Here is a 26,111-nt window from a genome sequence, read left to right as displayed (position 1 = left end):
TTGGGAGCAGGTGAACGGCCTCTCCCCAGTCTGACTGCGTCGATGAGTCTCCAGCTGCGATGGGGATCTGAATCCCTTCCCACAATCCCCACATTTCCACCGTTTCTCCATGTTTTGGGTCTCCTCCTGTCTCCAGGTTCGACAATCAGTTCAGAATACGGGTAGGGTCTCTCCTCACTGTGAATGGTGTGATTTTTTTCAGGCTGTGTAACTGGTTGAGGCTCTTTCCACAGTCAGTTCACTGGAACACTCTCACTCGGGTGTGTGTTGTGTGGGTCTCGGTGCTTTTCCAATCACACTGATGTTTCCACAGTCAGTTCACTGGAACACTCTCACTCGGGTGTGTGTTGTGTGTGTCTCCGTGCTTTTCCAATCAGACTGATGTTTCCACAGTCAGTTCACTGGAACACTCGCACTCGGGTGTGTGTTGTGTGGGTCTCGGTGCTTTTCCAATCAGACTGATGTTTCCACAGTCAGTTCACTGGAACACTCTCACTCGGGTGTGTGTTGTGTGGGTCTCGGTGCTTTTCCAATCAGACTGATGTTTCCACAGTCAGTTCACTGGAACTCTCTCACTCGGGTGTGTGTTGTGTGGGTCTCGGTGCTTTTCCAGTCACACTGATGTTTCCACAGTCAGTTCACTGGAACACTCGCACTCGGGTGTGTGTTGTGTGGGTCTCGGTGCTTTACCAGTCACACTGATGTTTCCACAGTCAGTTCACTGGAACTCTCGCACTCGGGTGTGTGTTGTGTGGGTCTCGGTGCTTTTCCAATCAGACTGATGTTTCCACAGTCAGTTCACTGGAACACTCTCACTCGGGTGTGTGTTGTGTGGGTCTCGGTGCTTTTCCAATCAGACTGATGTTTGAAATCTTTAGCTGACAGTTCGGGAAAACATTTCTCCTTCTCGATTTAAAGGCGGGAGATATTGAGGTTCCAAGGAAGGGAGTAATATCAGATCGAGACGTGACATTTGAGATTTCTGTCTGTAATTCCTCTTCGCCTAATATCCTGTAAAAACAATTTACAAAAGTCATCACTGTCAGTACAGGATAGAAACTCAGAACAGACAATTCTAGTTTTGGTGGCACATTTTTTCCTCTCTTATTCCCTGAAAGCTGTAAATCTCCATCCCACACACTCCCTCCATTCTCACTCTGCTGTATCTAATATTCACCCTCTCTATTCTCCTGAAGGTGCTGATTCAGGCTGATTGACAAATTCAAGCTCACAGCTTCCTGTCCAGGAGATCACAACAAATATGAGCTGCAGTCGGCCATTCGGCCCATCGAGCCTGCTGAACCATTCAATGGGATCATTGGCTGACCTACCTCAGCACCGTTTTCCCACAATATCCATCATATCCCTCGACATCTTCAATATCTACAGGAGGGACATAGAGAACCAAGTGGAGTAGCGTAACAACAACAATCTCTCCCTAAATGTCAGCAAAACTAAAGAGCTGATCATTGACTTCAGGAAGCAAAGTATCGTACACACCCCTGTCTGCATCAATTGTGTCGACGTGGAGATGGTTGACAGCTTCAAATTCCTAGGTGTGCACATCACCACAAATCTGTCCTGGTCCACCCACGCCGACTCTACGACCAAGAAAGCACAACAGTGGCTATACTTTCTCAGGAAACTAAGGAAATTCAGCATTTCCACGTTGACTCTTACCAACTTTTACAGATGCACCATAGAAAGCATCCCATCTGGCTATATCACAGCCTGGTATGGCAACTGCTTGGTCCAAGATCGTAAGAAACTAAAGAGAGCGTGAACACAGCCCAGTCCATCACACAACCTGCCTCCCATCCACTGACTCTGTCTATACCTCCCGCTGCCTGGGGAAAGCGGGCAGCACAATCAAAGACCCCTCCCATCCGGGTTACTCACTCTTCCAACTTCTCCCATCAGAGAAAAGTCTGAGAACACATGGTGACAGGGTCAACAACAGTTTCTTCCCCACTGTTACCAGACTCCTGAATGATCCTCTTATGGACTAAACTGATCTCTTCACACATCTTCTCTACTGAGTAGTAATGCACTCTGTATGCTCACCCCTTGCCTGTGTATTTATGTAGGTCCTGTGGGTTTATTTCATGTATGGAACGATCTGTATGGACTGTCCGCAGAACAATACTTTTCACTGTACCTCAGCACACGTGACAATAAATAAAACCAATCAATCAATAATCTCTCATCGTAACCTAACCCCCGTAGTACAGGTATCGCAGCGAATCGTTTTAGTAAACCTATATTGCACTCCCTCCAAGAACACAATATCCTCCTGAAGGTGTGGTGCCCAGAATGGCTCACAGTTCTCCAAGTGGCGTCTTACCAGGGTTTAGTATAGCTGCAGCATAACCTCTGTCTTTATACTCCAATCCTCCAGATATAAATGCCAACATTCCTTTTTGATTATTTTCTGCACTTGTTCGGGGCATTTTAAGGATCTGTGCACCTTCGCCATCCACTGTACTTAACCTCTTTCCATTTAGAAAGTCCTCTGTTATATTATTTTTTGGTTCAAAATGGATAACCTCACACTTGATTACAATGAATTCCATCTGCCACAAATTTGCCCATTCACCTGGTCTGTCAATATCTCCGTGCAATTTTATGCCATCGTCTGGGCTGCCTACAATGCCACCTAACATTGTATCAACAGCAACAGTGAAGAGGCCTTTCACCCATCAAGTCTGCATGAGTCAGAATCCAGGAGGGAGATAGAGAACCTAGTGGAGTGGTGTAGCGACAACAATCTCTCCCTCAATGCCAGCAAAACTAAAGAGCTGGTCATTGACTTCAGGAAGCAAAGTACTGTACACACCCCTGTCAGCATCAACGGGGCCGAGGTGGAGATGGTTAGCAGTTTCAAATTCCTAGGGGTACACATCTCCAAAAATCTGTCCTGGTCCACCCACGTCGACGCTACCACCAAGAAAGCACAACAGCGCCTATATTTCCTCAGGAAACTAAGGAAATTCGGCATGTCCACATTAACTCATACCAACTTTTACAGATGCACCATAGAAAGCATCCTATCAGGCTGCATCACAGCCTGGTATGGGAACTTTTCGGCCCAAGACCGTAAGAAACTTCAGAGAGTCGTGAACACCGCCCAGTCCATCACACAAACCTGCCTCCCACCCATTGACTCCATCTACACCTCCCACTGCCTGGGGAAAATGGGCAGCATAATCAAAGACCCCTGCCACCCGACTTACTCACTCTTCCAACTTCTTCCATCGGGCAGGAAATACAAAAGTCTGAGAATACGCACGAACAGACTCAAAAACAGCTTCTTCCCCGCTGTTACCAGACTCTTAAATGACCCTCTTATGGACTGACCTGATTAACACTACACCCCTGAATGCTTCACCCGATGCCAGTGCTTATGTAGTTACATTGTGTACCTTGTGTTGCCCTATGATGTATTTTCTTTTATTTCCTTTTCTTTTCATGTACTTAATGATCTGTTGAGCTGCTCGCAGAAAACTACTTTTCACTGTACCTCGGTACGCATGACAATAAACAAAATCCAAATCCAACACTGACACACGAAAAACACCTGACCTACCGACCTAACCCCATTTGCCAGCAGTTGATCCATAGCCTTGAATGTTATGACGTGCCAGTCTTCATCCAGGTACTTTTTAAAGGATGTGAGGCAACCTGCTTCTACCACCCTCCCAGGGAGTGCATTCCAGATTGTCACCACCCTCTGGGTGAAAACGCTTTTCCTCAAACCCCCCCTAAACCCCCTGCCCCTCATCATGAACTTGTGTCCCCTTGTGACTGACCCTTCAACTGAGGGGAACAGCTGCTCCCTACCCACCCTGTCCATGCCCCTCATAATCTTGTGCACCTCGATCAGGTCGCCCCTCAGTCTTCTCTGCTCCAATGAAAATAACCCAAGCCTACCCAACCTCGCTTCATAACTGAAACATTCCATCCCAGGCAACATCCTGGTGAATCGCCTCTTCACCCCTCCAGTGCAATCACAGCCTTCCTATAATGTGGCAACCAGAACTGCACACAGTACTCCAGCTAATAATAATAATGATAATCTTTATTAGTGTCACAAGTCGGGGCAGCACGGTAGCATAGTGGTTAGCATAATTGATTCACAGCTCCAGGTTCGATTCCCGGCTTGGGTCACTGTCCGTGCGGAGTCTGCACATTCTCTCCGTGTGTGCGTGGGTTTCCTCCGGGTGCTCCGGTTTCCTCCCACAGTCCAAAGATGTGCAGGTTAGGTGGATTGGCCATGCTAAATTGCACTTAGTGTCCAAAATTGCCCTTAGTGTTGGGTGTGGTGACTGGGTTATGGGTATAGGGTGGAGGTGTGGGCTTGGGTAGGGAGCTCTTTCCAAGAGCCGGTGCAGACTCGATGGGCTGAATGGCCTCCTTCTGCACTGTAAATTCTATGATAAGTAGGCTTACATTAACACTGCAATAAAGTTACTGTGAAAATCTCGTCGCCACAGTCCGGCGCCTGTTCAGGTCACAGAGGGAGAATTCAGAATGTATTGAATAGCTGTGGTTCCAACACTGACCCCTGTGGAAGCCCAATAGTCACCGGCTGCCATCCTGAAATAGACCCCTTCATCCCCACTCTCCGCCTTCTGCCTGTCAACTAATTCTCGAACCATTCCAGTACCTTGCCCCTAAGGCCATGGGCTCTTATATTTATTTAGCAGCCTGTTGTACGGCGCCTTGTCAAAGGTTTTCTGGAAACCCAAATGGATCACATCCACTGGCTCTCCTTTGTCGAACTTCCTTTTTACCTCCTCAAAGAATTCTAACAGATTTGTCAGGCATGACCTCCCCTTGTTGAAGCCATGTTGACTCAGTCCTATTTTACCATGCACTTCCAAGAACTCCGTAATCTCATCCACAATAATGGCCTCTAAAATCTTATCAACAACCAAAGTCAGAGTAACCTGCCTATAATTTCCCATATTCTACCTTCTTTCTTTCTTAAACTGGGGTGTTACATTAGTCACTTCCCTGTCCCCCGGGAGCCCCTTGACTCGTGATCCCTGAAGGATCACCACCAATGGCCCCACAACCTCCTCAGTTATCTCCTTCGGTACCCTGGGGTGTAGTCCATCCGGTCTGGGTGATTTATCCATCTTCAGACCTTTCAGCTTCCCCAGCACCTTCTCCTTAGTGATGGCCACTGCACTCACCTCTGCCCCCGACTTTCTTTCCTCCACTCCCAGTTTTCTCTTTCCCTCTCCTCTGTGGGACCGCCCTCCTTGCCCCTGGATTTGGAGCATCTTGTGAAGGCACTGCTGGAAGTACTGCTCCAGTGCCTTTTAGGTGCCTGCTCTAGGTTTTCCAAGTTTATGAAGCCTTTAGAAGGTAGAAAGAGTGAGGGATAGCCAACAGCTCATGGAAAGCAATGGCATGCACAATTTCACCAGTGCTGCCAATACAATTGATGACCTAAGCAGTCAATGGCCCACCCCACTGAGAGCAAAGTGTGGAGGGGAACTCATCAAGGACAGAGTGTCAGTCAGTGCTCACTGGAGGGAACATTCTGAAGATTCCCTTGACCGAGACTCTGTCTTTGGCTTTAACGTCCTTAAATCTATTCCCCAGTATCCTGTCCGGCTCAGTCCATGTTGGACCCCAATCGGGAGCAGAGTGAAAAAGCCATTCAACAGCTGAAAAACAACACGGCCTCTGGAGCAGAATGAATCCCTGCTGAAATTCTGAAGCATGGCGGGGTTACACTCCTGGCACAGCGACACAATCTCATATTCCTCACCTGGGGAGATGGATGCATGCCCGGGGATCTCCGAGACACTGTGACTATATTCAAGAGAGCCAAGTCTGATTGTGGTAACTGCACAGGCGACTCCCTGCTGTCTGCCACACAGAAGATCATTGCCAGGATCCTCCTCAATGATCTCCTCTTCGTGGCCAACGAGCTCCTTCCAGAGTCACAGTTAGGTTTTCTCCCTTCATGAGGCACCAAAGACATGATCTACACTACTTGACAAACCCAAGGAAAATACAAGGAACAGCATCAATCGCAGTTCTTGGTCTTTTCTGACCTCACAAAAACGCTTTATACCGTCAAAGAGATGTTTTATTCAGTATGTTCTTCAAATTTGGCTGTCCTCAGAAATTGGCCACCATGCTCCGCCTGCACAATAATGACACACAAGCCATGATCCTCATCAATGGAAACACTCCAGACACTATTTCAGTGAAGATGTGGAGATGCCGGCATTGGACTGGGGTGAGCACAGTACGAAGTCTTACAACACCAGGTTAAAGTCCAACAGGTTTGGTTCGATGTCACTAGCTTTCGGAGCGCTGCTCCTTCCTCAGGTGAAGGTGATTCACCTGAGGAAGGAGCAGCGCTCCGAAAGCTAGTGACATCGAAACAAACCTGTTGGACTTTAACCTGGTGTTGTAAGACTTTGTACTGTATTTCAGTGAAGACTTGGATCAGACAAGGCTGTGTCACTGCAACAACCCTCTTCCCCTTCACGGTAGCACAGTTGTTAGCACTGTTGCTTCACAGCACCAGGGACCTGGGTTCGATTCCCACTTGGGTCATTGTGCGGAGTCTGCAAGTTCTCCCCGTGTCTGCGTGGGTCTCCCACAAGTCCTGAAAGATGGGAGGTGAATTGTAAGTTGAACTGGACATTCTGTATTTTCCCTCAATTTACCCGAACAGGCGTCAGAGTGTTGGACAAGGGGATTTTCACAGCACTTCATTGCAGTGTTAATATAAGCCTACTTGTGACAATAAGAAAGACATTTATTATTATTCTGTATAAACTCCAACCCGGTTATAAGAAATTAAATTCTGAATAAAAATCAAGTCAAATCAGTTTGTGTTAATCATAGTTAATCACTGCAGTGTTAATGTAAGCCTACTTGTGACACAAATAAAGATCATCTCACCTCCAGCAAATTACCCACGGGTGTGGAGATAATCGACAGGACAGGAAACCAACACCACCTTCAAAACAAAACCAGAATCAGTTGAACCTCAGACATTAAGCTCCAGTTTGCAGATGCCTGATCTGTTTTTCAATCCATCCATCTCCCTTGATTCTATAACCATTAATACTCTTGTCTCACAAACTTCAATCAATCTCAGTTTTTATAGTTTCTATTGACAGAATCTGAACAGAATTCCAGATTTCACTATATTTTCTGTGAAGTGATTTCTGACATGGCTCCTGAACAGCCCAGTCTCAGTTAAACAAATAAATATCACTGATTTGGACATTTAAATGGTGACAATTGTTTTACTCTTAACAGGTTATGTAACAAAATTTCAAAAACATAATAATAATTTGAGTAAAACTCTGCAGAAGCTGGAAATGTGAAGTGAAAACAGAAAGTTGTGGAAATCCTCAGCAGGTTTGGCAGCTTCTGTGAAGAGAGAGAAAGAGAGTTAACATTTCCAATGCAACCTGATTCTTCTTCAGAACTGAGTGTTTGCAGCATTGTGATTTCATTTGCCAAACAGAATGAATGTGAACTTTGTGGTTCTTACAGATATCTGGCTGTAAATCTGATTTCAGACCTTCCTCTGAACACTTTTCAACCTCAGCTCCAGCTCATTGTCCTTCATTAAAGTCCCGGATAGAGAATCCCGGGGGTTGTCACCAGAGCGGAAACCCGCCCACAACTTCTTCCCGTACTAAGATGGCCGCCCAAGCGCTCCGCTCCAGAACAAAAGACCCGACTTCCATTCCCAAGAAGGTGGTTGTCGCTAGTTGCCCCGGGCCTGTCACAGGGGAGGAAGCCCCGCCCACTCCCTCTTCCCTTACTAAGATGGCCGCCCCAGCGCTCCGCTCCAAGAACAAAAGACCCGACTTCCTTCCCCAAGATGGCGGCTGGTTGCAGGATCAATCCAGACCCGGATTACATTCTTCTTATTGGTCGTGACCTGCCGTCAATCACTCCCCAGCCATTGTGAGCTGGAGCATGCGCAGTGTGAATATGAAGCTAGACTCAGGCGGGTGAGTGGAGGCCCCAAACCCCCAATAAGACCCATTGATTTTATTGTCAGTCTGCAGACAGGAGCTGGAGAACTGAACCCAGGCAGAGGAGAGGGAGCGAGAAAACTGGGAGTGGAGGAAAGAAATGGTGAGATGGGTTTGCATTCAGCCCAGGGAGGAGGGAGAGTGTGTGGGACAGGGATTTACAGCTTTGGGGGAACAAGAGAGGAACAAATGTTCCAGAGAAACGAGAATTGTCTGTTCAGAATTTCTATCTGGACTGACAGTGATGGCTTTTGTAAACTCCTTTTACAGGATATTCGAAGCGGATGATTGGCCGACAGAAAACTCAACCAAACATCAAGATCTGACAGTCACTCAATTCTTTAGAACCTGAATATCCCAGTCTTTGAATGTGGAAGGAGTAATGTTTGTCTGTTCAGTTTGTGAGAAAAGATTTCAATCATCAGTGTGACTGAAAAAGCACCAAGACCCACACAGACATTGAGTGTTCCAGTGAACTGATGTGGGAAGAGCTTTAACCAATTACATAGGCAGAAAAAACATCACATCATTCACAGTGGGGAGAAACATACACGTGTTGTGTGTCTGGATGAGAGTTCAATTTGTCATTCAACCTGGAGAGACACAAGGACACCGGCACTATGGAGAAACCGTGGAAATGTGGGGACTGTTGGAAGGGATTCAGCTACCCTTCTGAACTGGAAATGCACCGACGCAGTCACACTGGGGAGAGGCCATTCACCTGCTCCACCTGTGGGAAGGGATCCACTCAGTCATCCAGCCTGCTGACACACCAGTATGTTCACACGATTAGACACCTTTCAAATGTTCTGACTGTGAGAAGAAATTTAAAAGCAAAAAGTATCTCTTGAGACACCCAACACATTCACAGTGAGGAGAAGCCATTCACCTGCTCCTTGTGTGGAAAGGGATTCACTGCTACATCTAACCTGCAGAAACACCAGCGAGTTCACACTGATAAAAGACCTTTTAAATGTCCAGACTGTGGGAAGTGCTTTAAAACGTCCGGGGAAGTGACCTGTCATCAACGTGTTCACACTGACGAGAGATCATTCAGGTGCTCTCACTGCGGGACTGGCTTCAGGCGATCATCTGAACTTACTGTACATCAGAGAATTCACACTGGGGAGAGACCATTTACCTGCTGTGTGTGTGGGAAGGGATTCATTCAGTCTTATCACCTACTGAAACACCAACAAATTCACTCTGATATAAAACCATTTAAATGTTTTGACTGTGAGCAGAGCTTTCGAAGCAGCAATGGTCTCGTGATGCATCAGCGAATTCACACTGGGGAGAGACCGTTCACCTGCTTTGTGTGTGGGAAGGGATTCACTCAGTCATCCAATCTGCTGAAACACCAACAAATTCACTCTGATATAAAAGCTTTTAAATGTTTTGCCTGTGAGCAGAGCTTTAGAAGCAGCAATGAGCTGATGATTCACCAGCGAGTTCACGCTGGAGAGAAATCGTTCACCTGCCCCGAGTGCGGGAATGGATTCACTGACTTACAACTTATGCTGAAACACCAGCGACTTCATGAGTCTCTCCAGGAATTGGATTCTGCTGTTTTTGCTGCTGTCAATCAGATCCAGGACTGAATGTATGGGTTATCCCTGAGGTGTGTCAGAAACATGCCCCAGTCACTCTCTTCCATGGTTCAGAGCTCCGAGATACAGACAGAAGGCTCCTTTACAACTGTGTTTAGAGTCAACAAGATTAATTCCCGAACAAGCCTCCCCGAAGAGGCGCCAGAATATGGCGACTCGGGGCTTTTCACAGTAACTTCATTGAAGCCTATTTGTGACAATAAGTGATTTTCATTTAATGTCGTGATGAATGCTGGAAACTGCAAGATTTTAGTCCAGGAGTCAAGAGATTACCCAAAAAGGGGATCCAAGTCATTGGTAATTTTAAAGCAATTTATGAAAAAGCGACAGTTTAGATTTGGTACACCAGCTAAATCGGCAGGAAATACATGTGACCCACAACATGTGAGAATGGTTTACTGGTCCCGGATCAGGGAGATGCTGATCTCCGGGGCTGGAGGTGACAGTCTCCTCGGAATGGTTTACTGGTCCCGGATCAGACACTCGGACAGATGGAGCTTATCTCTGTGGCTGGAGGTGACAGTCTCCTCGGAATTGTTTACTGATCCCGGATCAGACACTCGGACAGATGAAGCTGATCTCCGGGGCTGGAGGTGACAGTCTCCTCGGAATGGTTTACTGATCCCGGATCAGACACTCGGACAGGTAAAGCCGATCTGCGGGGCGGAGGTGACAGTCTCCTCGGAATGGTTTACTGATCCCGGATCAGACACTCGGACAGATGGAGCTGGAGGTGACAGTCTCCTCGGAATGGTTTACTGATCCAGGATCAGACACTCGGACAGATGGAGCCGATCTCTGGGGCTGGAGGTGACAGTCTCCTCGGAATAGTTTACTGATCCCGGATCAGACACTTGGACAGATGGAGCTGACCTCCGGGGCTGGAGGTGTCGGTCTCCTCGGAATGGTTTACTGATCCCGGATCAGACACTGGGACAGATGGAGCTGATCTCCAGGCAGAGGTGACAGCCTCCTCGGAATGGTTGACTGATCCCGGATCAGACACTGGGACAGATGAAGCTGATCTCCGGGGCTGGAGTCTCTTGTGTTCTCCTTCCTCTGGATCCAGTCAGAATGTTTGGTGTTAGTCTGAATCCAGCACCGATCACTTTGAAAATCTTTCCTGTCCAAAGTGATTTTCCTGTCGAACCGTTTTAACCTTTACTCAGACAGTTGGTTTATATTTGGGTCGTCAGATCCAACCTTCTCCAGTTTAGAAATCTGGTTCCAGGGTTTGTGACAGAGAGAACAGGCCTGTGCTGTGTGTGTCACCCAGCAAGCTGCCGTGGAGGCTTTGTTACTGAGAGCCAGAGAGAGCTCATTCTATTCACAGTCAATGAATTTCTGACATTTTATAAACATTATTAGATGGTGATTTTTTGTACAAAATGTGCTGTCCAATCAGAGATGATGCAAAGCTGTGATCTGTTCCTGACTGAAGGTGAAGTTTCCAGCTGAGAATCTTCGGTCTGAAGTTTCCGAGTGTTTTTGTGACATTCCTGAGTTTTCCAATGTGAGGCAGTGACAACAACAACTGACATTTACCCATCAACAGGTTAAAATGTCGGAGACCCTTCACAGAGGGACAGAAGCTGGGTGGAAAAGGTAAGGAGACAGGTTTAGTGAGGGGCTTCCAGCCCTTAGGACCTCGGTAGGTGAAGGTGCCTCTGCCAATGGTGGAGTGAAGCAAGTCAAGGAGCTGAAGGGGGTGAGGTTTTTTTTGTGATTGTTTTATGGGATGTGGACGTCACTGGAAAGGCCGGGATTTGTTACCCATCCCTAATTGCCCATCAACTGAGTGGCCAACTCAGCACTAGAGTTAACCACATTGCTGTGGGTCTGGAGTCACATGTAGGCCAGACCAGGTAAGGCGGCAGAAATCCCTCCCTAAAGGACATTCGTGAACCAGATGGGTTTTCCCAACAATCGATGATAGTTGTCACGGCCGCTGAGACTAACTTTAGAATTCCAGGTTTGTTAATTGGATTTGGGATTTGAATTCGTGTCTCCAGAGCATTAGCCTGGGCCTCTGGATCACTAATCCAGTGACATTACCACGATGCCACCTTCTCCCCTAATTGGACGAGTGAGGGAGCTTGGACAGTTGTAGGGCTAGAGGAGGTTCCAGAGACTGTGTCATGGAGAGAGTGGCTGCCTCCATGGAGCTTCAAGCACGGCTCTGAAATGGGTCAGTGTAGGTCATGACCACGGCCATGCAGGAGATGTCTGCTGCCTTGAACAGGATGACAGATACTGTCAACACGTCACTGATCTCCCCCAAGCTGGTCAGCAGCAGAGTGGGAGAAATGATGTGACGCTGGTCCAGGAGAGGGATGGTGGAGGAAGGAGACATGGATCTGGGAACTCCACTCAAAGAGCTCCCACCTTGGACCCGTTCCCCCCAAACCCACAGGCAGTATCCAACGCGCCGCCCTGTCTCCAGCTGAATCTGCCCGATGCAGGATCAGATGGGTCAGTCTGTCCCAGGACCCTCAGGGGCTCTGAAACCCAGAGGGTGGAGACCACAAGCCTCTGGGTAGTGAGAGCAGGGATGTGAGCAGCCTGTCTCTATCTCTGCTGAAACCACACAGGATGCACCAAGTAGAAGCAACAGGAAGGGTCTGGGCTCCAAATTGTAATTCACCAAGTGTCTGAAATGGGGATTTGACAAGATATGAAGTTTCTTTATTTAATAATGATGCACAAACTGTATTGACTGGAACCACTTCCAGCTCTTGTCCGTCCTTACATCCCAGGGCCAGCTCAGCCTCTCACTGAGTTAATGCTGAATGTGAATCCAGGCTGGGGGCCATTGGGTGGATGTGCAATGGGAGGATGAGTGGGTGAACAGGGAGGGGGAGGGGGGTTGGTGCTGCTGGTGGGAAGTGTTCTTTCTGAAGGAGTCCCACCTGAAACAGAGACCATTCATTTCTCACTTTGAGATGATTGAGCTGCTGTCTTTCCCCATTTTTGTTCAGTTTTTCAATATTTATATATTTGAATCTCGACTGAAACATATTCTTGTTGTAACGCAGAGATCCAGAGGATTTTAAATCTGTTAAAGTCAATCCCCATTGAGTGCACAGGAGGACTCAACTGGTCCGAACTTTTTATGTTAGAAATAAACCAAGATCTTACAAGATGTTTATCGGAGAATTGTTTTTCTCTGAGACCAGGGATGGTCAAACTCTGTCCCAAAGTTCAGATTTGGGCCTTGAGCCTGGGCTATGGGGCCCACGTACATGGAGCGCCATTCCCGGATGTCCTTCATCCCTGATTTTAATCACATTCCAATTGATGGCCGTTAGCTGCCTGGACCCTAATCTCTGGAATTTCGTCCGTAAACCCCTCTACTTTTCCACTTCATTTTCCACCTTTAAAACCCTCCTTATAACCAAACTCTTTGACCAAGACTTTGGTCATCGACCCCAATGTGTTCTCATGATCTTGTGAAACTGCTTGAGACATTTTATTATGTTAAAAACTCATTATAAATAGAGCTGTTGTAGCTCAGTGAGATCTGATCACTTACTGAGTGAGTGAGTCTGTATAAATGTAACTCAGATACACACAGCTTGTGCCATAGTTCAGTGAGATATGATCACTGAGTGAGTGAGTTTGTATAAATGTAACTCAGATACACACAGTTTGTGTCATAGTTCAGTGAGATCTGATCGCTGAGTGAGTGAGTCTGTATAAATGTAACTTAGATACACACAGCTTGTTAAAACAGTCCTGGGGAGGAGGAAGTTCTGAGCTGCCCACTGGATTTCTGTTCTCCATAATTGGGAAAAGGTGATTCTTTCCCAATATTGGAAATTACTAATAAAGTTGTTAAAGATGATAGCTGCAGTATTTGTTGGAATGAGAGTGAAGGAGTGGGATTGATTCACAGCCTGAGTCACCAGTTTAAGGACATGAGGAGAGACAATCTGGAGAGGGGAAAAGAGACTGGAGACTGAATCTAGAACAATGAGCAGAGAGGGAGAGGAGTGTGTGGGACTGAGATTCATAGATTTGGGAGAATGCACCATAGAAACTAGAATGGTCCTGAATTTCTATCCTGTATTTACACCAAAAACCTCTGTAAACTCCTTTTACTGGAGTTAGAGGGAGAGGATTTGCAGACAGAAAGTTCAAAGTAACAATCTTGACAAGATCTTTCAGAATGATTTATGACATCAGGTGTGCAAACAGGTCTGGTTTAGTGTCAGACGTTACCAGGGAGAGGAATGGAGTTGTTAGCTCGGGAATGAAAACAATGACTTTGGTTTTCCCAAGATTTAATTGAAGGAAATGTCTACACATCCACCACTGGATATCAGACAAACAGGCTGAGAATTTCACAAAGGCAAAGGTGGAGAGAGGTGGTGGTGAGGTGGAGCTGGGAGCGGTCAGTGTAAATGTGACAACTGACACTGTGTTCAGATGGTGTTATTGTGGGGAACATGTGGATGAGAAATAAGAGGACACAAGTCTGGATCCTTTGGGAACACCAGAGGTAACTGTGCGAGTGGGAAGGGAAGACATTACAAGTGATTTTCTGACTCTGATGGAGAAGAATGGAACCAGGAGAGAGCAGCCCCACCAGCTGGGTGACAGTGGAGAGGTGACGGAGCAGAATGGTGTGGTCGACCTTGTCAAAGGCTGCAGACAGGCTGAGGACAGAGGGGAGGTTTATCTTTGTCACAGAGGATGTCATTTGTAACTTTGATAAGAACTGTCCCAGTCCTATGACAGAGCAGAAACCTGATTGGAGGGGCTCAAACATGGAGTTCCAGAAAGATGCACAGGGTTTTGGGAGGTGACAACATGTTTGAGGAGTTTGGAGCGAAAAGGGAGGCTGGAGATGGGGCAGTAGTTTGTAAGGAAGGTGAGGGTTTCGAGGAACAGGTGATGATGGCAGGTTTGAAGGACAGAGGGACAGTACCAGAGAGAGAGAGAGACATGACAATGTGAGTGAACATGGGGAAGTTGGGTGATACGTTTTGTGAGATTAGGGTCGATGAAGAAGGAGCTGGGTCTCATGGACAAGATGAGCTCTGAGAGGGCATGAGGGGAGATGGGAGCGAAACTAGAGAAAGATGTGGGTTCAGGGCTCTGGAAAGGATGAAATTTAGAGACAGTTTGGTCTGGTGGGCTAGTGAAAGGGATGAAAGCAGCAGAGGCAGCTGATCAGATTGTCTCAATATCAGTGATTAGAAGCTCCATGAGCTCCTCACACTTGTTGGAGATGAGGATGGAGGAGACAGGGGAGGGGGAGAGAACTTCAAAAGCAACTAATTTGTATTAGAGATATTAAAAAGTTTCAACACTGTGTTTTACACAAAACTGATTTATTCGACTTTTAGCCAAAATATGACCCCCTGTTAGTGGGCTGGAATCTAATAACATCAGCAGAAACGTCCCGATGAACATGGTACAGTCCTGAATGTGATTAACAGCAAAAACTAATCATTGTAGTTACTTGTGAACTCGCTGGTGATGCAGCAGGTTGGATGAGGTAGTCAATCCCTTCCCATAGTCTGAGCAGGTGAATGGCCTCTCCCCGGTGTGAATTCGCTGGTGTACAGTGAGTTGAGATGACCGTTTGAACCCAGTCCCACAGTCAGAGCATCTGAACGGTTTCTCATCAAAGTGGACACGTTGATGGGACATCAGTTCCCAAGAACTTTTGAAGCACTTCCCACAGTCTGGACATTTAAAAGGTCTCTCGTCCGTGTGAACCCGCTGGTGAGTGATCAGGTGGGCTGAAATAATGAATCTTTTCCCACACTCCAAGCAGGTGAATGGTCTCTCTCCCGAGTGAATTCGCTGGTGCGTCAGCAGGTCGGATGACTGAATGAATCCCTTCCCACACTCGGAGCAGGTGAACGGCCTCTCCTCGGAGTGAATTCGTTGGTGCTTCAGGCGGTTGGATGAATGACTGAATCCCTTCCCACACACACAGCAGGTGAATGGTCTCTCCCCACTGTGGCTGCATCGATGAATTTCCAGCAGAGATGGGGAAATGAATCCTTTCCCACAGTCCCCACGTTTCCACCGTTTCTCCCCAGTGTGACTACACTTGTGCCTTGACAGGCCAGATGATTGCCAGAATCCTCGTCCACACACATAACACGTGTACGGTTTGTCCTTACTGTGAACGGTGCTTATCTCTTCCATGTTCAAAATCCAATGATATTCGGGTTACAATAAATTGGGCGAGTCCGTGAGATCCTGATGTGATGTTTGGTGAGAGGTTTTTGACGGCGATGTCTTCCCTTCGAAAATTAATTTAAAACAGGACAGGTTGTAAAATGGAGCTGAATGCATCTGGTACTTTGTGGGGCCGGGACTAGGAAGAAGTGATCATGAAAGTTACTGGTTATTGTGAAAACTCAACTGGTTCACTAATGTCCTTCGGGAAGGGAACCTGCCACCTGGTCTGGCCCTACACAGGACTCTGGCCTCTATGGGAGGCGAGAGATAGAGGTGGGAGGCGAAGGACGAGGATTTTGTATATCAGCAAGATATATTGAGAGGGTAGTTAGCAAAGCAAATGGGGTGTTGAGCTTCATAAGCAGGAATACTGATAGAAAAACTGGGAAGTTATGCTCTGGTTAGGTCACATCTTGAGTATTGTGTACATATCTGGTCACCAGACTTTAGGAAGGATGTGAAGATTCTTGAGAAGTTGCCGAGGAGATTTACCAGAATAGTTTGAGCAAAAGAAGCTGGGGGGGAGACTTGATTCAGGTTCTCAAGATTCTGACGGGTTTAGATAAGGTAGACAAAAAAATCTGGGACAGAGATTTACATTTTTGGATAAGAGGTAGAGGGGGATGTGAGGGAGAATATTTTTACACAGTGAGTGATAATGACCCAAAACCTGCTGCCCATGAAGGGGAGGAAATAGACACGCTGAATAATTTTGAAGGGAATTGAAGAGACACTGGAGGGAAATAAACCTGTGAGGACACGGGCTAGAGCAGGGGAATGGGACTCACTGGATTGCTGTATAGAGCTGGCACGGACTCAATGGGTGGAATGCCATCCTCTGTACCATTATGACTTTGTGGCTCTCCAAGAAATCCTAGAATCCCTACAGTGCAGAAAGAGCCCATTTGGTCCTTCGAGTCTGTACCAACCCTCTGAAATAACACCCTACTGAGGCCCACTCCTCCACCTTATCCCCATAACTCTGCCTAGCCTTTTGTACACAAAGGGACAATTCAGCACAGCCAATCCACCTAACCTGCACATTTTTGTGGGAGGTAACCGGAGCACCCGGAGGAAACCTACGAAGACTATGGATTCCTATAATTGCACCTTGTAATTTAACTCTGGGCATTCAGATATCCCTCGGTAACTCTGTGCTAAGCTCCCTCAGAGGCCATTCTATCCTTCCTCAGGACTGTTGCCCAGAACTGAACACCGTTCTCCAGGTTTGGTCTAACCAGGGTTTGTGAATCTCGGGGTTTTTCCAGTCACACTGAGACCTGAAATCTTTCCTCACAGACACAGCAGACAAACCTTTTACCTTCCACACCCAGATGCTGCTGAAATTCAGGTCCTGAAGAATCGAGTGGCTCTGTCAGATCGCGATGTGATGTTTGGTTTGAGTTTCCTGTCTGTCAATCATCCACTTCCAGTATTCTGTAAATTTACAGAAACCATCACTTGTCAGTTGTTATCGCGTCTCAATCTGTCACCGTTAACTTCTACGAACAAATGATTCACAGGAGTACCAGAGCAGATTTATGGTCATTTATTCAGGCATATGCAGGGAGAGATAGCTCAACAAGCATTCTCGCTGAACTAAACCATTTGTTTACACAATGTGGCAAATAGTTATAATTTTTTTTAACACATGCACAGTCATTGTTTAAAGTTTTGATCTGGTATTACATATAAACACGCACTCTCACCTACCCTTGCAGGCACCTCTTATCTTGTTATTGTCCACTGTCCCTCCCTGTTACTGAGACAGCCGTTACCTACTGTTCCTTGTTATTGAAGCTCGCTGTCCTTGCGAGAACACAGCTGCAAATTCTGCTGACTTGTGCTTTAAGTTTTACAAAGGTCAATTAGAATTTTAGTAACAATCTGTATCCCCTTTTCTGTTGTTTTATTCAGACTGAAACCTCATTCTTAAATCATATCATAACCTTAACATGTACTATTTATTTCCCCTTTACAGTCCAGAATAGAAATCCACAGTGTTCTCTCTGCCTGCTCCCTGGTCCAGGATGACCGCTCCTGCTCCCTGGTCCAGGATGACCGCTCCTGCTCCCTGGTCCAGGATGACCGCTCCTGCTCCCGGGTCCAGGATGACCGCTCCTGCTCCCGGGTCCAGGATGACCGCTCCTGCTCCCGGGTCCAGGATGACCGCTCCTGCTCCCGGGTCCAGGATGACCGCTCCTGCTCCCGGGTCCAGGATGACCGCTCCTGCTCCCGGGTCCAGGATGACCGCTCCTGCTCCCGGGTCCAGGATGACCGCTCCTGCTCCCGGGTCCAGGATGACCGCTCCTGCTCCCGGGTCCAGGATGACCGCTCCAGCTCTCTGGTCCAGGATGACCGCACCTGCTCCCTGGTCCAGGATGACCGCTCCTGCTCCCTGGTCCAGGATGACCGCTCCTGCTCCCTGGTCCAGGATGACCGCTCCTGCTCCCTGGTCCAGGATGACCGCTCCTGCTCCCTGGTCCAGGATGACCGCTCCTGCTCCCGGGTCCAGGATGACCGCTCCTGCTCCCTGGTCCAGGATGACCGCTCCTGCTCCCTGGTCCAGGATGACCGCTCCTGCTCCCTGGTCCAGGATGACCGCTCCTGCTCCCTGGTCCAGGATGACCGCTCCTGCTCCCTGGTCCAGGATGACCGCTCCTGCTCCCTGGTCCAGGATGACCGCTCCTGCTCCCTGGTCCAGGATGACCGCTCCTGCTCCCTGGTCCAGGATGACCGCTCCTGCTCCCTGGTCCAGGATGACCGCTCCTGCTCCCTGGTCCAGGATGACCGCTCCTGCTCCCTGGTCCAGGATGACCGCTCCTGCTCCCTGGTCCAGGATGACCGCTCCTGCTCCCGGGTCCAGGATGACCGCTCCTGCTCCCTGGTCCAGGATGACCGCTCCTGCTCCCTGGTCCAGGATGACCGCTCCTGCTCCCTGGTCCAGGATGACCGCTCCTGCTCCCTGGTCCAGGATGACCGCTCCTGCTCCCTGGTCCAGGATGACCGCTCCTGCTCCCTGGTCCAGGATGACCGCTCCTGCTCCCTGGTCCAGGATGACCGCTCCTGCTCCCTGGTCCAGGATGACCGCTCCTGCTCCCTGGTCCAGGATGACCGCTCCTGCTCCCTGGTCCAGGATGACCGCTCCTGCTCCCTGGTCCAGGATGACCGCTCCTGCTCCCTGGTCCAGGATGGCCGCTCCTGCTCCCTGGTCCAGGATGACCGCTCCTGCTTCCTGGTCCAGGATGACCGCTCCTGCTCCCTGGTCCAGGATTGAGATAGTATAACAGCTGCAGAAAGGCAGTTCGAGGAGTATCAGCCTACTGAGGTAGTATGGGTTGAAGTCAGAAATAGGAAAGGAGCAGTCACCTTGTTAGGAGTTTTCTATAGGCCCCCCAATAGTAGCAGAGATGTGGAGGAACAGATTGGGAAACAGATTTTGGAAAGGTGCAGAAGTCATAGGGTAGTAGTCATGGGCGACTTTAACTTCCCAAATATTGAGTGGAAACTCTTTAGATCAAATAGTTTGGATGGGGTGGTGTTTGTGCAGTGTGTCCAGGAAGCTTTTCTAACGCAGTATGTAGATTGTCCGACCAGAGGAGGGGCAATATTGGATTTAGTACTGGGTAATGAGCCAGGGCAAGTGATAGATTTGTTAGTGGGGGAGCATTTTGGAGATAGTGACCACAATTCTGTGACTTTCACTTTAGTAATGGAGAGGGATAGGTACGTGCAACAGGGCAAGGTTTACAATTGGGGGAAGGGTAAATACGATGTTGTCAGACAAGAATTGAAGTGCATAAGTTGGGAACATAGGCTGGCAGGGAAGGACACAAATGAAATGTGGAACTTGTTCAAGGAACAGGTGCTACGTGTCCTTGATATGAATGTCCCTGTCAGGCAGGGAAGAGATGGTCGAGTGAGGGAACCATGGTTGACAAGAGAGGTTGAATGTCTTGTTAAGAGGAAAAAGGTGACTTATGTAAGGCTGAGGAAACAAGGTTCAGACAGGGCATTGGAGGGATACAAGATAGCCAGGAGGGAACTGAAGAAAGGGATTAGGAGAGCTAAGAGAGGGCATGAACAATCTTTGGCGGGTAGGATCAAGGAAAACCCCAAGGCCTTTTACACATATGTGAGAAATATGAGAATGACTAGAGCGAGGGTAGGTCCGATCAAGGACAGTAGCGGGAGATTGTGTATTGAGTCTGAAGAGATAGGAGAGGTCTTGAACGAGTACTTTTCTTCTGTATTTACAAATGAGAGGGGCGATATTGTTGGAGAGGACAGTGTGAAACAGATTGGTAAGCTCGAGGAAATACTTGTTAGGAAGGAAGATGTGTTGGGCATTTTGAAAAACTTGAGGATAGACAAGTCCCCCGGGCCTGACGGGATATATCCAAGGATTCTATGGGAAGCAAGAGATGAAATTGCAGAGCCGTTGGCAATGATCTTTTCGTCCTCACTGTCAACAGGGGTGGTACCAGGGGATTGGAGAGTGGCGAATGTCGTGCCCCTGTTCAAAAAAGGGACTAGGGATAACCCTGGGAATTACAGGCCAGTTAGTCTTACTTCGGTGGTAGGCAAAGTAATGGAAAGGGTACTGAAGGATAGGATTTCTGAGCATCTGGAAAGACACTGCTTGATTAGGGATAGTCAGCACGGATTTGTGAGGGGTAGGTCTTGCCTTACAAATCTTATTGAATTCTTTGAGGAGGTGACCAAGCATGTGGATGAAGGTAAAGCAGTGGATGTAGTGTACATGGATTTTAGTAAGGCATTTGATAAAGTTCCCCATGGTAGGCTTATGCAGAAAGTAAGGAGGCATGGGATAGTGGGAAATTTGGCCAATTGGATAACAAACTGGCTAACCGATAGAAGTCAGAGAGTGGTGGTGGATGGCAAATATTCAGCCTGGATCCCAGTTACCAGTGGTGTACCGCAGGGATCAGTTCTGGGTCCTCTGCTGTTTGTGATTTTCATTAATGACTTGGATGAGGGAGTTGAAGGGTGGGTCAGTAAATTTGCAGATGATACGAAGATTGGTGGAGTTGTGGATAGTAAGGAGGGCTGTTGTCGGCTGCAAAGAGACATAGATAGGATGCAGAGCTGGGCTGAGAAGTGGCAGATGGAGTTTAACCCTGAAAAGTGTGAGGTTGTCCATTTTGGAAGGACAAATATGAATGCGGAATACAGGGTTAACGGTAGAGTTCTTGGCAATGTGGAGGAGCAGAGAGATCTTGGGGTCTATGTTCATACATCTTTGAAAGTTGCCACTCAAGTGGATAGAGCTGTGAAGAAGGCCTATGGTGTGCTCGCGTTCATTAACAGAGGGATTGAATTTAAGAGCCGTGAGGTGATGATGCAGCTGTACAAAACTTTGGTAAGGCCACATTTGGAGTACTGTGTACAGTTCTGGTCGCCTCATTTTAGGAAGGATGTGGAAGCTTTGGAAAAGGTGCAAAGAAGATTTACCAGGATGTTGCCTGGAATGGAGAGTAGGTCTTACGAGGAAAGGTTGAGGGTGCTAGGCCTTTTCTCATTAGAACGGAGAAGGATGAGGGGCGACTTGATAGAGGTTTATAAGATGATCAGGGGAATAGATAGAGTAGACAGTCAGAGACTTTTTCCCCGGGTGGAACAAACCATTACAAGGGGACATAAATTTAAGGTGAAAGGTGGAAGATATAGGAGGGATATCAGAGGTAGGTTCTTTACCCAGAGAGTAGTGGGGGCATGGAATGCACTGCCTGTGGAAGTAGTTGAGTCGGAAACATTAGGGACCTTCAAGCAGCTATTGGATAGGTACATGGATTACGGTTAAATGATATAGTGTAGATTTATTTGTTCTCAAGGGCAGCACGGTAGCATTGTGGATAGCACAATTGCTTCACAGCTCCAGGGTCCCAGGTTCGATTCCGGCTTGGGTCACTGACTGTGCGGAGTCTGCACGTCCTCCCCGTGTCTGCGTGGGTTTCCTCCGGGTGCTCCGGTTTCCTCCCACAATCCAAAGATGTGCAGGTTAGGTGAATTGGCCAATGATAAATTGCCCTTAATGTCCAAATTGCCCTTGGTGTTGGGTGAAGGTGTTGAGTTTGGGTAGGGTGCTCTTTCCAAGAGCCGGTGCAGACTCAAAGGGCCGAATGGCCTCCTTCTGCACTGTAAATTCAATGATAATCTATGATTAATCTAGGACAAAGGTTCGGCACAACATCGTGGGCCGAAGGGCCTGTTCTGTGCTGTATTTTCTATGTCTATGTCTATGACCGCTCCTGCTCTCTGGTCCAGGATGACCGCTCCTGCTCCCTGGTCCAGGATGACCGCTCCTGCTCCCTGGTCCAGGATGACCGCTCCAGCTCACTGGTCCTAGATGACCGCTCCTGCTCCCTGGCCCAGGAATATCGCTCCTGCTCCCTGGTCCAGGCTGACCGCTCCAGCTCCCTGGTCCAGGATGACCGCTCCTGCTCCGTGGTCCAGGATGACCGCTCCCGCTCACTGGTCCAGGATGACCGCTCCTGCTCCCTGGTCCAAGCACCAATCCCTAGCTAGCTCACGGAAGCACCTGGGAGGCGAGCAGGTGACTAGTTTCATATAGGGGGGGTTGGGATTGTTGGTGGTGGACCAGTTCTGCTGATGGGGGGGGGTCAGCAGAACAGTTCACCCGTACACCCAAAAACAAAAATCAAACTAGTCACCTAAGGGCAGCACAGTAGCATGGTGGTTAGCACAATTGCTTCACAGCACCAGGGTCCCAGGTTCGATTCCGGCTTGGGTCACTGTCTGTGCGGAGTCTGCACATCCTCCCTGTGTGTGCGTGGGTTTCTTCCGGGTGCTCCGGTTTCCTCCCACAGTCCAAAGATGTGCAGGTTAGGTGGATTGGCTATGATAAATTGCCCTTAGTGTCCAAAATTGCCCTTAGTGTTGGGTTGGGTTACTGGGTTCTGGGGATAGGGTGGAGGTGTTGACCTTGTGTAGGGTGCTCTTTCCAAGAGCCGGTGCAGACTCGATAGGCTGAATGGCCCCCTTCTGCACTGTAAATTCTATCTATGAAAACCTGCTCACCTCCCACTTCGCTTCCGTGAGCATGCCTGGTCGCCCCCAAGCAAATGGCGCGTTGATTACCCAGCATTCCCCGCGGTGGTGAATTTCCCTTATCAACACCACAGGACAGCAATGCGCAGGCGCAATGCCTGTGAGTAGTTGGAGCATGCGCAATGTGTGATGGCGCTTGGAAAGAGATGCTTCTTTGTTTCATGGGCAAGTGGTAAAGATGTGGAAATCCGGAGGAAGCGATGGAGCCGCCTCTGGATGGGGAAAGTTTCTAAACACTGCGGGAAGGCCCCAAAGCAGGAATACGTACCTGTAGGTCCTGCGTTTGCAGCTTTGGATCTTTTTCCCGATATCAGTCCCTTAACGGCCGCCGTCTTGATTGAAATGGTGCGCATGCGTGGATGCGGTGACGTCTGTAATTGGCGTGGCTTCGTAGTGTGTACCCGGTCAGGTCCTAGTGCCCGAAGAATATCTCAGTGGCAACAAGTTAAACAACTTCACTCATCCCCAACTGCAGTTCAGAGGAGGGACTATTGTACATATTCAGTGTGAGAGGTTGCAGCCTCTGTATAGTTTCCTGAAGGGGCTGCTCCTCAACTTTGGTTACACTTCAGCCCCAGGCTCCTAATCATTGGCTGCTCAGTGTGGAGGAGGCTGGGCGAATCTGAAATTCTTCTCCTGGATCTTTTTTGGGGGCTGATTAACAAAGACATTTGTTGAACCTCAATGAGCAGTTCCTATGGAGGTTGGGCAGCTGTCAGATTGCCTTCCAACGTTTCATTGAAATGGGAAGTCTTACAACACCAGGTTAAAGTCCAACAGGTTTGTTTCAAACACTAGCTTTCGGAGCACTGTTCCTTCCTCAGGTGAATGGAACAGGTGAATTCCTCATTCACCTGAGGAAGGAGCAGTGCTCCGAAAGCTAGTGTTTGAAACAAACCTGTTGGACTTTAACCTGGTGTTGTAAGACTTCTGACTGTGCTCACCCCAGTCCAACGCCGGCATCTCCACTTCATTGAAAGGGAGCAGTGGTGGCCAATGGTACACTTGCTACCTTCCACAACTGGTGGGAGCCTCAGGGTACAGGAGCAGGCAACTCCTAAACACTGGAAACAACATTCTGGTTTAGTGAGGAAGCTTCCCTTTGATTATGTTGCGAATTTTGTCTTCTTTCAGTTTGTTTGGACCACTTATTTGGGGTAACAAGAGATAAAAGATTAGTCCACAGAAACTGGAATTGTCTGTTCTGAATTTCTAATATACTGTACAGTGATGATGTTTTTAAACTTATTTTAAAGGGTATTAGAGAGGAAATTTTGCAAGTGGAAACTCAAACAAAACATCACAGAGATGTAACAATCACTTGCTCCATCAGAATCTGAATAACATCGGCCTTTGAATGTGAAAGGAGAAATGTTTCTCTGTTCTGTTTATGAGAAAAGATTTCAAACATCAGTGTGACTGGAAATGCGCCGAGACCCACACAACACACACCCGAGTGGGGAATTTTAACTGAGGAAAGATTGGATCGACTGGGATTGTTTTCTGTGGAACAGAGGAGGCTGAGTGGACATATAATTGAGGTGTGTAACATTATGAGGGTCCCAGATATAGTGGATCAGACGGCAGAAGGACCTATTTCATTAACAGACAGGTCAGTAACCTGGGGGCAGAGATTTAAGTATCCATTGGAAGGATTAGAGGGGAATTGAGGATTTTATTCACTTGGGGGTGTGGTGGGGATCTGGAACTCTGTCTGAAAGGGTGGTAGAGACAGAAACCCTCATCACATTTAAAGACACCCTGATGTGGAGTTTCTGTGACCTGCAGGGCTACAGACCAAGAGGTGGAAAGTGGGCTGAATGGCCTCCTCTTTGCTGTAAATTTCTAGGATTCTGTGATGACAAGTGGTCCTCGAGTTTTTAATCCAAGACAGACCTCACCCTGAATGTGACAGTCACCCAGGTTTTGATTTGATTTATTTATAATAATAATCTTTATTGTCACAAGTAGGCTTACATTAACACTGCAATGAAGTTACTGTGAAAATCCCCTAGTCGCCACATTCCGGGGCTGTTCGGGTACAGTGAGGGAGAATTCAGAATGTCCAAATTACCTAACAGCATGTCTTTCAGGACTTGTTAGAGGAAACACGAGCACACGGAGGAAACTCACGCAGACACAGGAAAAATGTGAAGATCCTGCACCGACAGTGACCCAAGCCAGGAATTGAACCTGGGACCCTGGTGCTGTGAAACCACAGTGCGGCCTACACTGCTGGCCTTGCTCTGCATCATATAAAAATTGTCAATATATCTGGTTCAAAACAGTCTTGTTTGATTTCACTTTGCTGTGTTTAAATCCTCCCCTTGTAACCCCCTGTAAAAGGAGTTTCCAGAATCCATCACTGTCAGTCCTGCTGAGTGGACAGGGATCGCCGCGCATGCGCCCTGTCCCCGATGAGGATGCTGGTGGTTAACTGGGGAAATACTCTGCAGGAAACCTTCCCGCTCAGTGCAAACTCGAGACTGGTAATTTCTTGTTTTAAGCTTTGAGGCCTCCCCTCCCACCCACTGCCCCTAACGCTGCCTCCGCTTATCCGAATGGGAGAGGCTGGTCCTCCAACCAATCGGAGGGAATGAGGGGCGGGGTTGATCGCGGATCTCCCTCATTGGCTGAGGCTCTGCATCATTTGGAGTTCTTCCCATTGGCCACGTGGGCCTGGGTTCCAGGATCTCATTTCCTGCCTGAAAGGTGTTGACCAATGGGAAAACTTGGAGGATCGGGTGGACTCTGGTCCTCCAGTAAATCAGACTGTGGGCTTTGTGTGATTGAAGATTGAGCTTCACACAGACTGAAACTTCTTACTAACTCAAACTTCAGAATAAAACATTTTCTTTCCACTTCAATGGACTTTTTTTAGAGTCCATTGACCCTTCTACAGAACTGTTACAACAATGAACAACAAACGTTATTGTTAGTCAGAGAGATCTAAGTGTACAGGTCCACAGGTCACTGAAAGGGGCAACACAGGTGGAGAAGGTAGTCAAGAAGGCATACAGCATGCTTGCCTTCATTGGCCGGGGCATTGAGTATAAGAATTGGCAAGTCTTGTTGCAGCTGTATAGAACCTTAGTTAGACCACACGTGGAGTATAGTGTTCAATTCTGGTCGCACACTACCAGAAGGATGTGGAGGCTTTAGAGAGGGTGCAGAAGAGATT

General features: G+C 48.0%; 1 protein-coding gene across 4 annotated transcripts in view; it reads right to left on the bottom strand.

The window, feature by feature from the left end:
* The window catches only part of LOC140419564 (uncharacterized), a 46,061-nt gene extending 22,781 nt beyond the window's left edge, over nt 1–23,280 (bottom strand). The window contains exons 1-3 of one of the 4 annotated variants that reach the window (XM_072503472.1): nt 23,199–23,280; nt 17,160–17,275; nt 6,934–7,410 (exon numbers count right to left, since the gene is read on the bottom strand). The gene's annotated coding sequence lies outside the window, so the exon portion shown is untranslated. Of the gene's footprint in view, nt 1–6,933; nt 7,482–7,534; nt 7,616–17,159; nt 17,276–23,198 lie in introns of those variants that run through there. The other 3 variants (XM_072503477.1, XM_072503478.1, XM_072503476.1) reach the window with 3 other exon arrangements.
* Between the last annotated feature and the right edge of the window lie 2,831 nt (nt 23,281–26,111).

The sequence above is a fragment of the Scyliorhinus torazame genome, chromosome 5 (genome assembly GCF_047496885.1).
Source record: "Scyliorhinus torazame isolate Kashiwa2021f chromosome 5, sScyTor2.1, whole genome shotgun sequence".
NCBI lineage: Eukaryota > Metazoa > Chordata > Chondrichthyes > Carcharhiniformes > Scyliorhinidae > Scyliorhinus > Scyliorhinus torazame.
The sequence above is the reverse complement of the archived record's forward strand: the minus strand, read 5'-3'. Positions and strand labels throughout refer to the sequence as shown.